The sequence below is a fragment of the Rhamphochromis longiceps genome, linkage group LG8 (genome assembly GCF_057381845.1).
Source record: "Rhamphochromis longiceps isolate RC_006_pf linkage group LG8, R_longiceps_female_GT1.1, whole genome shotgun sequence".
NCBI classification, from domain to species: Eukaryota; Metazoa; Chordata; class Actinopteri; order Cichliformes; family Cichlidae; genus Rhamphochromis; species Rhamphochromis longiceps.
Window position 1 is genome coordinate 20,927,023 of NC_140564.1, and position 13,721 is coordinate 20,940,743.

At 41.8% G+C, this 13,721-nt stretch overlaps 1 protein-coding gene across 1 annotated transcript in view; it reads left to right on the plus strand.

Annotated features, from left to right (window-relative positions):
- The first annotated feature begins 335 nt into the window (after window positions 1-335).
- Window positions 336-13,721, plus strand: part of LOC146663594 (protocadherin-15-like) — a 234,345-nt gene continuing 220,959 nt past the window's right edge. The window contains exon 1 of the mRNA XM_085416436.1: window positions 336-788. The gene's annotated coding sequence lies outside the window, so the exon portion shown is untranslated. The remainder of the gene's footprint in view (window positions 789-13,721) is intronic.

Genomic DNA, 13,721 nt, shown 5'->3' on the forward strand with positions numbered 1-13,721 from the left:
AGTATGAGAGAGTACTGACTAATTAAAATTTGATAGGATAGTCTGATAGCGCTCCTATCCTCCCCTCTCCGCCATGCGACGCAAAGACCAGAGCAGAGCAGCGGGACATAGCAGAGCAACCACCCGCTAATCCGGGCGCTTTTTGCCGTTGAGGTAATTAGATTACGGCGCACCGACGGTGCACCGATCACCATCCCTGCCGCTTGCTGCTCCTGCGGTACTTGCACAGCTACCATAAGACAAATATTCTCTCTCTGACTGCGCATCGCCTCTCTCTTCCTTCAGCTGGTGTCGCTCGGTCTCTCCCCCCCCTCTCCCTCTCTTTGGCTGGGAAAGCAAGGGAGAACATTAGAGCACATATACTGTTACTCTGTCTCTCCTACAGAGCTCGTAGTTACCTTGTGACTCCCACACTGGGGACTTAAACTAAAGGAGACTAGAGCAGAGGAAGACTATCTTTACCGCACGAAGGCGAAGAGCATGGCATGAAGAGCATCGCTTCTTTTTCTTCTTCCTCCTTTTCTTTTTCTTTCTTTTTTGTGACTTGAAAATAAACTACTCGATGTTTCTCTCGTCTTGAAGAGACCGACAACGGGATTTTCTTCTTCCCCCCTCAACACACACAAAAGTGGGGTCAGTCCTTAACCGAGGCGGGTGGATGAGTTGTGTGGATGTTATTTCTTGGATTTTTTCCACCGGGCTGTGTGTTACCGCGGCCCAAAGACAGCAACAGTGTGCGGAAAAGTAGATTTGTGTGTGAAACATATGGCTTCAACGAGGACGACACGGTAAGTCGTACACAGCATCCAGTCGGAGCCCGTGTTACTTTACTGCCTGAAACATCTCTGACTTATAGTGTGTGTGTGTGTGTGTGTGTGTGTGTGTGTGTGTGTGTGTGTGTGTGTGTGTGTGTGTGTGTGTGTGTGTGTGTGTGTGTGTGTGTGTGTGTGCGGTAGTGACTTTAGTCACCCAAAGGCACCGCTTCTGTTTCATGTATTTGCTCTGCTCCTGACTGAAACCCCTCCACAAGGTATTTTCTTTCTTTCTTTCTTTTGGGGGTGGGTAGAGATGAAGCAATGCGCGTTTGTGTGGATACAAAACATCCCTTCTGCTACCAAAATTGGGGGGAGGGTGGGGGTTATAGGCTATAGGCATAATATGACACCTGCAATGAAAAAAGTCCAAAATACAGTATCATAAAGTACTTTGAATACTATGTTTATGGACCAGTGAGAAGATTCGCTCTCCGTGGTGCTGAAACTGGCTGAAGGGATTATTAATGCTGGTTTAGTAAACTGACGTCGGCTTTATTCAAGACGACTCTACATATTTGTAAGCACTCCAGAGCTGTAGTCTAGTTCAGATATCACCGAGCTATTGATTATGATTCTCTGGCTGTGATCTTAATAAGAGTAATAGTAAATGTCAGTAATTTCTTTAATGTCACCAGCACCACGCTTGTTTATGGGTATTTTTTTGACGCGATTAAGGTGGATAAAGTGAATTAAGTTGTATTTATGTTGGTCTTGAGGTTAAAAACCCATCTTAACCACGTGGTCTGTAAGTCACTTTCCTAACAGAGCGGCAGTGTCCCCGACACTACCTTGTAAGAGATCGTTCTCATGCCGTCTGAAAGAGTGTAATTTATTTTCAACAAGTAGCGTCCACGCTACAGTACGTGGGCTGTCTGTCGACTGCCTATTGCAGCGGTCCCGTCCAAAGCAGGTTACCTCACAGCAGCCTGTGTGTCTCGGATTATGAAAAGAGAGAGAATCATCCGATTACTTTAAATTACTGCAAGCTGTCGCCTCCTCAACACAAAGCAGATAGCGAGGGGAGAAAGTCAGAGGTGGCACGAGCTAGGAGTGATGTAAAGTGTGTGTAACAGGTACAATATGGTTCTGTGGGGTTTCTTTTAATCTTGATTCTTATGTTCCCATAATTGCATAATAAACCTAAACCCATCATATTAACCTTTGTATGATGGGACTCTTGCTCAGTCATGTATGAGAGTGGCTGGCACACACAGGTAGAGGAAGGCAATCAGTAATGACAAAAAACAGAATTGCTGCAGTGCCATTGTGTAACAGTGTACTCAGTGGATTATGTGGCATTGCTTTCGTGTGGCTTCCTGTAAATATGCACACAGGCAGGGGTGTGTGTGTGTGTGTGTGTGTGTGTGTGTGTGTGTGTGTGTGTGTGTGTGTGTGTGTGTGTGTGTGAAGAGAGGGTCAGACAGACAGAATGTGTTTTGTGAACCTGGGACCCATCCACTCCTCACCATGTCAAATCCTGTTAGTCACGCTGGATGACAGAGGCACCAGGACTTCGATTTAAATAACTGTGGCTTAGTCCTTGCCTACAAATGGGAGATTTTCTATGAAGTCGTGTTTCACTGTGTGTTTTGTTGTCGTTGAGTTAGTTACTTATTAGTGCAGAACAAGTTTGCTTTAACCTCCTCCTCTTCCTTCACCTTTTCTCCCCCAAAAATATTTTTCTTCATTTTTAACTTAGTTATTTTAGTTTAGCACTTGCGCTGTGATCATTAACCTTACATTGCGTTTGCCGTGCTTAAATCATCAAAAATCATGAGAAAGCAACACATACATGAGAAATAAAATGTGTTTACTGCTTAAATCTTCATTCTTACACTGGTCAAAACACGTCATTGTTCTTGTGTTCGAATTAAGGTGTAGAAAAAATTAAGCACAGATTCAATTAAGCAAAAATATTTGTTGTCCTAAAAATGTTAATGTGATCTTCACCTTTAGACTTTTTGCTCAAATCCATTTTTGTTTTACACGTGTCTTCTCAAACTGTTGAGGAAAATAAGCATGTCTTTTCCAAGTAACCTGGACTAGACATTCTGAGTATTTTGTGATTTGACTGACAGAAGCTCTTCTGTGCTGTCAGAGAGACAAAGCTCTGCTGAGTTTAGGGATTATCATTTCAAATCTGGCAATACTTAATTGATGCTTTCCGTCCAGTTTTTGCAGTGGTTCTCAATCCGGGGTCCTTGAGACTCAGAAAATTCAAATGCACCTTCTGGCAAGGTAACTCCTCCTGCTCTGAATCCCAAGGTTCACAATTAGGTGCGCTACATTAGTCGTGCTACTCCCAGTGCTTATCTCTTTCAGTTGTCATGTTTTGACAAGAATGCGAGGTGATGTCATCATATCTAGATCTTACAGTTTTGTTCTTCGGCTCTGTACAGTACTATCCACTGCAATAAAAAAGTTGTTTTTTTCACTTGAGCTATTAAAAATGCATTAAATGTCAAAAGTTTGAGAGGATCTATTAAAAAATCAATAGAAAATGTTTCATATGGTACCAACATGAATTTCACACATGATGAAGCAGAAAGCCAAATGGATCTCAAGGATGTGATCGTCTATGGGAAATGTTTCGGTCTCTGGTGTTTGAGCTTGATACCACCATCTCCAGCAGCTGTTGCTCGCTGTTTGTCAAAGGTCTGTGTTAGAAATGCTGCACCACATTCTTCAGATTAATAGCTTATTAGATTACTGTCATCCATCCAGCCATCCATACATCATACTAACTTTCACATCTATGCACTTGCGGGAGGAAGCCAGAGTACATAGAGAACATGCAGACTCTACACAGAAGGGTCTCAGCCAGCCAGTGGATCCAAATCCAAGTCCTTATTGCTGTGAGGCAACAGTACTAACCATTACACCACTGTGCTGCCATTTTTCACCTGGCAGTGTGCCTGAATTTCGTCATTACAGCAGTTGTGAGACCAGTTTGTTGTTTAGTGTTGAACAGGAGGGCAACTGATTATGCTGATTTCTACACAGTTTCTCATAGGTGTAAGAGCTTTACACTCATATCATTACAGACACCTGGAAATGCTCCACCAACAGTATGCCTCCAAACACCGGTGCATTTTAAAAAGCACCTTTCACGACCTTCACTTAAATGCTCAAAGAGATATTTGCATTTCATTGCAACGTTTCAATCCATGCACCAGCACCGTTTCACTTTTTGTGCCTGACTCACACCACTCCTTAAGGGAGACTAATTCTTAGACTAACACCTGTTCTGCCTACGTTTCAGCAAACAGAGCAGTTGTATAAGACAGTTGCAGTTACTGCATCGTGATTTCTTACTCTCTTTGATCATAACTGACACAGATAGCAGTGTGACTTAATCATCTGATTTATTTCCAAACAGGGCGTTGTGGGATGGTTTTCTTTCGTCCCAATTCCTTGCGAGGCCTAGAAGGGCTTAATCTTTTGATTCCCTTTATTAATTTCAACACTAACTATAATTGCAAAAAAAGACTTATTATTATAGTTTTATTTACATCAACACCTCACACTTGTAATATCTGTTCACTCTGCATTTAGCCCAGTCCCCCCCAAGAGGCCAGACTACCTATTAGAAAGATGTCATATTGAATTAGCCACACTTGTGTAAGCAGGCCTGACTATTCATATTGCTGAGATCTGCAGTTTCTATGCGTGTGTAGAGGTATGTGCAGCCTTTGGAGACATTCACCAATTCCTTGTGTATATCAAAAGCATATGTTCTCTACCAGATCCTATTAGGGATTTTGTGAATGTGCTATATTCTCTTCAGAGCCTGCGTCTTAACAGTTGAATGGATCCAATTTTTATGTCTACAAATGATTTTTAAATGCACCCCACGATTAAAAGAGCTTGTCCGACAGGACTCATTTTCAGTGCTTCTTTCAAACACAGTTGTTTGCTGGGATGTATTATATATTTGGCATAATGCACACAATAAGCTGTTATAGATATAGTCTCCCTGATATAGTCTGACATCTGGACACATGAGTAGTTGCAGCAAATCTAAACCATTTTTGGTTTATTCGCCACACTTAATTAGGTACAATTCTTCAACTGCTCCTCAAGAAAAATGTTTAATCAGGCAATCACATGGCAGAAACTCTGCATTTAGATATGTAGACATGGTCAAGACGACCTGCTGAAGTTCAAACCAAGCATCAGAATGAAGAAGGATGATTTAAGTGACTTTGAATGCAGCATGGCTGTCGGTGCCAGACTGGCTGGTCTGAGTATTTCAGAAACTGCTGATTTACTGGGATTTTCCCCCACAGCCATCGCTGAGGTTTACAGAGAATGATCCAAAAAAAAAAGAAAAAGCATCCAGCTGGAGTTCTCTGGGCAAAATGCTTTATTGATGCCAGGCATATGAGGAGAATAACCAGACTTTGAGCTAATAGGAAGGCGACACTAACTCAAATTACTACATGTACATACCAAGGTATGCAGAAGAGCATATTTGAATACACAGCATGTTGAAGCAGATGGGTTACAGCAGCAGAACTGCACACCACTCCTGTCAAAACAGGAAGAACAGGAAACTGAGGCTTACTTCACTCAAGCTGAACAACAGAATACTGAAAAAACCTTTCTCTGATATACAGAGTCTCAATGTCTCCTCCCACATTAGAATGGTACAGTTATAACAACAACAATGCCTTTTATCAAATGTTCAGGCTGCTGCTGGTGTAATGGTGTTCGGGATATTTCCTTGGCACACTTTATGCCCCATAGTTCCAACTGAGAATCAACTGCCACATCCTACCTGAATGTCCCTTTGTGACCACAATGTAATAATCTGATGGCTGCGTGAATAACACGCCATGTCACAAAACTCAAATAATTTCAAACTGGTTTCTTGAAAATGGCAATAGGTTCACTGTGGCCTCCACAGTCACCAGATCTCAATCCAACAGAGCACCTTCAGGTATGAAAGGGAGATTTACATGGATGTGTTACTGCAAATTGGCAGAAGCTGCGTGATGCTGTTGTGTCAATATGGATCAAAGTCTTTAGGGAATGTTTCAAGTACCTTATTGAATTTGTGCCACAAAGAATTAAAGCACTTCTGAACACAAAGAGGTTCTGAATCAGCACTAGCAAGGTGTACCTAATAAAGTGGACAGCGAGTGTATATTATCACATTCTTTTTTTTCTAAGAAAGAAATAGCTATTTATGATTTCAGACAGTTCTAACAGATCTACAACAGTTAATTGCTGTGCAGTCAGCGGAGAATACAGAAAACAGAGAAAACAGTGCTGCCGCACGCTTATGAAGAAGTCAAACGTGGTGCCCAACATAATGAAATGCATATTGGATGCCAGTCTATTCTGTGAATGTTTTATTTATTCACAGCAATAAAGACAAAGACGCAAGCAAGAGTTTACTTGACACTTAGACCCCCGGAGAGCAGTCATTTTGGTTTTCTACCTTAGACCCCTGCGGAGTCATCATTTTGCGTTTCTACCTTTAAAAGCCGGAGAGCAGTCAGTCAAATGCTGGAGTCATTCATATGTATATTAGGTCGTTACCTAGGAATTCTGGAGGGAGGGGAGTGGGGGTGAGTGATTGAGGGGGTGGGGGAGTGGAGTGTTTCAGTTTGCCATCTTAGGGAGAAATCAACACATGTCCTTTGTATGTCCTTTGTTGCTGACATTTATTGATGAAAACAGTACAAAAAACCAACCATTTGTACACATATTTACAAATAATGATAAAAAGTGAGTGAGTACATTTCAACATTTTCAGCAATCACTCACAATCCTGGCACTGCCACGGTATCTGTCGTCTGCATTTACCACATGTGTACCTGTAGCAGTGAACACATCGCACAGTGGCCTAATTTTTTTTGCATCTGTGTACTTGGATTTTAGGTCGCAAGCCACCCAAAACTTGCTCCATGCACCACTCAGCAGGCCATTTGTAAATATGTGTACAAATGGTTGGTTTTTTGTACTGTTTTTATCAATAAATGTCAGCAACAAAGGACATACACCCATGTGTGTTGATTTCTCCCTAAGATGGCAAACTGAAACACTCCAAGTTGGTGACTTTTGGAGATTTGTTTCCCTGGATGATTGAGAATGCATCAAGATGAAACACAAAAGGAAGCTCACCGCTTTTGTTGCTGCCATAAATGCCATTAGTTCAGGGAGGTCCATGAACCAATGAACATGCTCCATGCACCACTCAGCAGGCCATTTGTAAATATGTGTACAAATGGTTGGTTTTTTGTACTGTTTTTATCAATAAATGTCAGCAACAAAGGACATACAAAGGACATGTGTTGATTTCTCCCTAAGATGGCAAACTGAAACACTCCACTCCCCCACCCCCTCAATCACTCACCCCCACTCCCCTCCCTCCAGAATTCCTAGGTAACGACCTAATATACATATGAATGACTAGCCAATTTAGCTTCCACTTCCACCATTTGACTGCTCTCGGGTTTTATAGGTAGAAAGGTAGAAGCCTGGGGATGCTAGTGTTGAGCTTGTTTGCTTTATTCTTATGTGGGCACTTCACACTGGGTAAAGTTTTGCCTGACTTCAATTGTTATGCTCCGGCTTCAGTGCAGATGTGCTGATCCTTATTGACATTTTGTTATTCTGTCTGAAAGATTGAGTTTATATTCAACAATACAACCAAGCTGATTGTGCCTAACAGGATTATCTGCCAGCTTGCCAAAACACTGCCTGGAATCTGCATATCTGGCAACGCAGGCAGGAGAAACAAAGAGGCAAATTAGCAAAAGCTGTCGAACTTATTTTCTTTGTGGCCAAATTTTTATTTTGTTTATTACTTATGAAGGGTGTTGCAAATTTGATTGAACTGTGCAAAACAAGCAACCACTTTTAATAATTCTAACAGGGAAGGGCTTTTTTTTTAAGCAAAACAAAACACAAACAAAAAGAGTAAAGAAAAGGAAAAACAAGCCAAGTGAATTCAGATGTAGTTGTTGTTATGCTTACCTTAATGTCCCACCCCAGATATCAGTTCCCACAAGACTTGCAATTTCTTAAACTGGGTCAAAAATTAGTTTTTAGTTGTTGGTTATGGATTCCTGCACTTGCAACTTTACTAGTGTGAGTCTCAGGGTGAGATTAAATAAAACTAATTTTAATCCTGTGTGGTAAAAGTTCTGAGAACCCCTTGCCCCAGTTTAATACCCTGAGTAGCTTTCTATCTGATCAGGGGCTCCTAAAGCTCTCCAGTCCTGGACGCAATTTAGAGAGAATTTGTCAATGAGTCTTAGACATGGTAGACACGGTACAATGTTTCCAACGTGGATTCACCACCTCTGGTGTGGATACTTACTCATAATTTGACATATTGATGCAATGATACATGGCCGACAACAGTTAGTTCAATAGTAATATTTTTAGTGTAGTGTGGATGAGATTTTAAAAATAGGACATAACCAATGGGCAATGACTTAATGAAGTACCAGCCTTTCACCCATGTTGCATCCACCTAGGGCAGCATCCTTTTTCATCAGTGTTCTCAAAACACAGCTGCAGCAGTTATTTGAGGTCAGAATCCCATTTATTTCTGAGTCTAACAGCATCTCAGGGACAACATGAAGATTTTAGTGTAAATCCCATTCACATTAATGTAAATGGACACCATATAGACAAGACTGAGAGGTAATATCGATAAAATGATTATTTCTCACAGGAAATGGTATAAAAGAAATGGGCTCCTGGATATAAATCCATATATAAGGGATTAAATTATCACCATTTGGTAAACCTAATTGCAGAGAGTCAGGTTTGCAGCTTCTTTGCATAAACCCTGACAGTGAGAAGACATACCTGACAGGATGCTCAATAGTGAGTTAATTACAAAATGATATATTTACACCTTCTATTGTTAACATGCAGTTACATTCATAGCTGTTCCAGTCAATATTTTGATTTGGGCAAAAAGATAAAATGACTGAAGTGTCACTGGTGGTGACAAATGCAAAGAGCATTTTATACAAACATTGCAGCTTTCCAGAGCATCTTAGACTTAAACTTATTGCTGCGGTTTTTCAGACCTTACCTTTGTAATCGATGTTCATTTCAGGAGCAGCAGCTGGCTATTTTGAGTGAAAAAACAGAAGACTTCATTCTGTCTGCTCAACACCACATGGCACAAAGACGTAATAAGCAATCAGAGTAAATCAGTTACATGTTTGTGAGGGTGGAGACCAAAAGTAAGCAAAAAAAATGAAGTTCACACTTGGCCAGAAACTTGGCACAAAGTTGCAGGATTCAAAGGTGAGTATTTAGGGTCTACTTTTAAAGGCCACAGCATGAAATGTGTTATTTGTGACGTGCAGTGTTGGGAAGGTTACTTTTAAAATGTATTCCGTTACAGAATACAGAATACATGCCCCAAAATGTATTCTGTAACGTATTCCGTTACGTTACTCAATGAGCGTAACGTATTCTGAATACTTTGGATTACTTAATATATTATCATGCTTTTTACAACTACGTGAATGTACTATTGCTGTGATTTATTACTGTTACTGAAGGTTCGCGGCTCTGAACCGTAGTAAAGGGACCGCTGACTGATACAGCGGGTTCCGTGTTGGGCTCGTAGCCGAAAAATAGCTTTACTTTGTTGTGTGGGTCAACTTTGCTTGCGAGAGACAGAGAGAGGCGTTGAAAGGCTGCTCCAACGGAACTTATTGTTTCGAAGGAAAACACGAACACGGCGTACAGTCGAGTCTTAATAGCTTACTTACAACTGGGCTCGTCAGGCACTCTTCTTGGCTGAAGTGGTTATTATTATATTTACATGCTTCCAGCTCCCGTTTTTCCTCGATGACAACTCGTACTTTTCCACTCGCCTTTTTCTCCCTCCTCGCGTTCACAGACACATAACGGGTATGGCAGTCCATTCACCCTGCAGCACGGACTACACTGCCCATGATGCTACATTCTTTAGAGCATTCTGTAGCATTCTGCCTATTAGCTTAGCACAACAACAACAACAACAACGAAAAGGCGCTCTCTCACCCAGGAAACACTAGAGAGAGAGAGCGTCACCCTGTAACCATGACAACCGTAACGCTGCCATCTGGAACAATAGAACGTAGCTGTCAAACAAAACCCAAACAGTCCTGACCCGCGACAATATGAAACAGGAAAGTACCACCGTGTAATCCATTTATTTCAACAAAGTAACTGTATTCTGAATACCACCTTTTTAAACGGTAACTGTAATGGAATACAGTTACTCATATTTTGTATTTTAAATACGTAACGGCGGTACATGTATTCCATTACTCCCCAACACTGGTGACGTGAGATTAATATTTGTAATATCACAGAGATCTATGCCTTAGTGTAATTCATGTAGCGTTCATCCTCCGATAACTGCTTTTTAGGCAGTGGGGAGAGGACGAACAAGTAGAGAACTACACATCTTTACATAACAGCACTGTAAACTTAGATTTCTGGAAGCTAATGAAACTCCAACAGTTACAAAAGCCGTTGTGGTCACTGGTTAGTTGTTAACTGTATCCGTTTTAGATGCTGAGCATACTTATTTGTTTTCTGGGGGTTTGCTGCAAATATCTGCCTGCTGCAGTTGAAAATAACTATAAGGGTGGTGAGAGTAACAGAAAATTTGTGGACGGTTAAACAGTGATCCTTTAAATATTGTCTGTAAGCATAGGAAATACTTTCTTTTACTCAGGCATCTGGAGATAAATAATTCAACAGCTATGCATTCCCTTCCAAACATAACCCTCTGCTGTGCCTCAGATACTCTTTTAGCTCTTCTGTAGAGTGAAGGATATGTATTCAGGTATTATTATAATTACATGCTGTATAGGATGTGTTATTTATTACAAGGCATACACTTCATCGATAATAGGTAATATATATAAAGTCTTGCTTTCTCCGAGAATTTGCTGCATTTGGACGGTCACAGATGATCGCGCTGGAAAGTTAGCATTTCTCATTTAAGATCTGAAGATGCTCTGGGGCTGTAGAGTGATACACTCCAGAGTGGTAGTCACTTTTAGCGCACACACACGTCTGCAAAAAAAAAAGTAATTGACATAAATAAAACAAAGCACAGGGTCTGAGTGAGATTTGATTTATTTATGCATTTATTTGTGATTAATTTGCTGTTTTCTGTGTGTCAGGGACAGAATACACAACCATCTGCAACAATAGAGAGTGTTTTTGTGTATGCGTGTGTGGGCGTCTGTGTGTTCGCGGCCACATGCTAAGCCACAGAAGGTTTCCAGTGTTAAGTCTCCCCTCTGGCTCTGTGAGAGAGAGAAGGAGGGAGATTACAGTGCCTATTGCCAACTTCAAAGTGTCTACTGGTGTTGTGCCAGGTCAGCATGTTTACACAGGGGAATTGGTGTTGGGACACACAGGATCATAGGCACACACACACACACAGTCTTCTGCATGCACATGTGTAGACACACCTTATCGCCTGCTCTGGCTCCTGAACATGCACGCACACACAACGCGCACACTGCCCAGAGTGTATTGGTCTTATCAGTGGTCCCAGTGAGTTAGGGGAGGCATTTAATCAGGGTCAGCGCACAGCTCTTGGCATCAAACTGATTCCACCATCTCTCTCTCTCTCTTCCTCCTCTCTTCCATGTCTTTTTTTTTCTCACTGCTCACTCTACTTTTCGTGTAGTCGGCTAAATATTGCCCAGCAACAAAGTTTTGTTCCGAAAAAGTTAAAACTGGATCACAGGAGGCTTCAAAATAGTTTCACTTTTCATAAACTTTTCCAGCTACTTTTGAAAACATTGTAATACTGTTGCCGCCTTCACAGTTACTCATTTGGACCTGTGTGGTAAATAAAGTGGTTTGAGTTAAATCAATAGTTAGACATTCTGGGAATTGCACACATTTGCTTCTGCTGGTGGAGTGTTAGCTGAAAGGGCACAACATAACAGATGGAAATGGAGGTCCAGCTAACCTGGATCTGTCCAACACGTACACCTAAAGAGACCAGCTATTAAATCACAGCCGATATAAAAATAGATAAAACCTTTTTTAATCCCACGTGTGTATGTAGACTGGATTTGGCCCCCTTTTATCTTCAGATCTGCATTAATTCTTCATGGCATAGATTCAACAAGGTAATGGAAACATTCCTCAGAGATTTGGTCCGTATTGACGTGATAGCAATTGCTGCACGTTTGCACATCCATGATATCTCATATTAAACCACATCCCTAAAGCTGCTCTATTTGACTGAGATCTAGTGACTGTAGAGGCCATTTGATTGAACCAATTAGAGATTATTTGAGGTTTGAGGCTTTGCACATCATCCTTCTGGAAGCAGCCATCACATGGGTACACTGTGGTTCCGTTGTGTCGTGAGTTCTCAGAATTGGCTCCCTGAGCAAAAGAATGACAACACCACGGGACGAAAGTTTGATACCATCATGGGGAAGCTCGCGGTTCTCCAACGGGAGATTGAGAGACCTGTGTCGGAGTGTTAAAGAACAGCTTTGAAATTCTCATGAGTTGTTTGCAAAAGAAAAATCACCATCATAATCCGGCTACCCCTTCGGCGCCACCTGTGGGCTCAAGGCTGGAGCCGAACAAAAACTCCCTGATAACGACTGTGTTGAGTCTGTTCCTTCCCATTCCATGCAAGGCCACCTGGGTTGGCTGGAAGACTGTTTACTTAGCCTGGCAGGGCCAAGGACACTGTCTCAGCTGAACTATGGACGCGCACATACATACATATACTGATACTGATAAGCACTCACTGACGCATCACCCTCCCTACCCCGGATCCAACGCCACCTCCAACGCTTACCTCTGATGTGGATATCGAGTCAGCTGGAGGCGCAGTCGAAGATTGCAGCGGTCCCAGATCAAATGTACACACTGGAACACTTTCCCATGTTGCTTGTCTGTGTTTATTGTGCTATGGTGTGTTGATACCTGTGCATTCCTATATTATCCCTTTGTGTTACACATTTCGATGTTTTTTTCCTCGCTGCTTAGCCTGACCTGTCTCCCCAATGTGATGTTTGTGTATTGTATGTACGGTCGGCAAGGTCTGTCATCTCGGTTGTGGGCAAAAGACCTGCAACTGACAAATAAAGGCTATCTCATCTCATCTCATCATCTCAAAGGGCACATTTAACAACACTCAGTTGGTACTGAGGGGCTGAAAGTGTGCCAAGAAATGATCCCTCAACCATTACACCTCTGCCACAAGCTCAAACCATTGTTACAAGGCAGGATGGATCCATGCTTTCATATTGTTTACTCATCTTGTTCCGAATTCTGCAATCAGTACGCAGGCTCCTCAGACCAGGCAACATTTTTCCAATCTTCAGCTGAGCCTGTGTGAATTGTAGCCTCAGCTGCACCTGGGGCGCTTCATCTGCTTTAAGGTTTGACATGTTGTGCATTCTGAAATGCTTTTCTGTCTAAGTTAGTTGTAATTACCTTCTTGTAAGCTCAAAGTAGTTTGGCAATTCTCCTGTGATCTCTCTCATCAGCAAGACATTTTTGCCCAGAGAGCTGCCGCTCACTGGGTATTTTGTTTCTTGGAGAAATAAATGCGTGAGAAAATCCCAATAGATCGGTGTTTTCTGAAATACCAACAGTCATGCTACACTCATAGTCACTTAAATCAAGTTTCGCCCCTATTCTGGTGCCTCTGCTGGATGTGTTGGCAATAGGTTCAAATCACGGGCCAGGGTATGTGACTAGTAAGGGTCCCCAGGCGAGACCCTCAACCACGTTGAGGAACCAGGACATGCTGATGACAAATGGACTGAGAACATGGAATTGATGTGCTGCACATTGCAGGATGAATTTTAATAATTTAGGAGTTGGACTTTTCCTTTGTTGAGATAACAAATAAAAACACAAAGAAGCTGAAATAAGCTT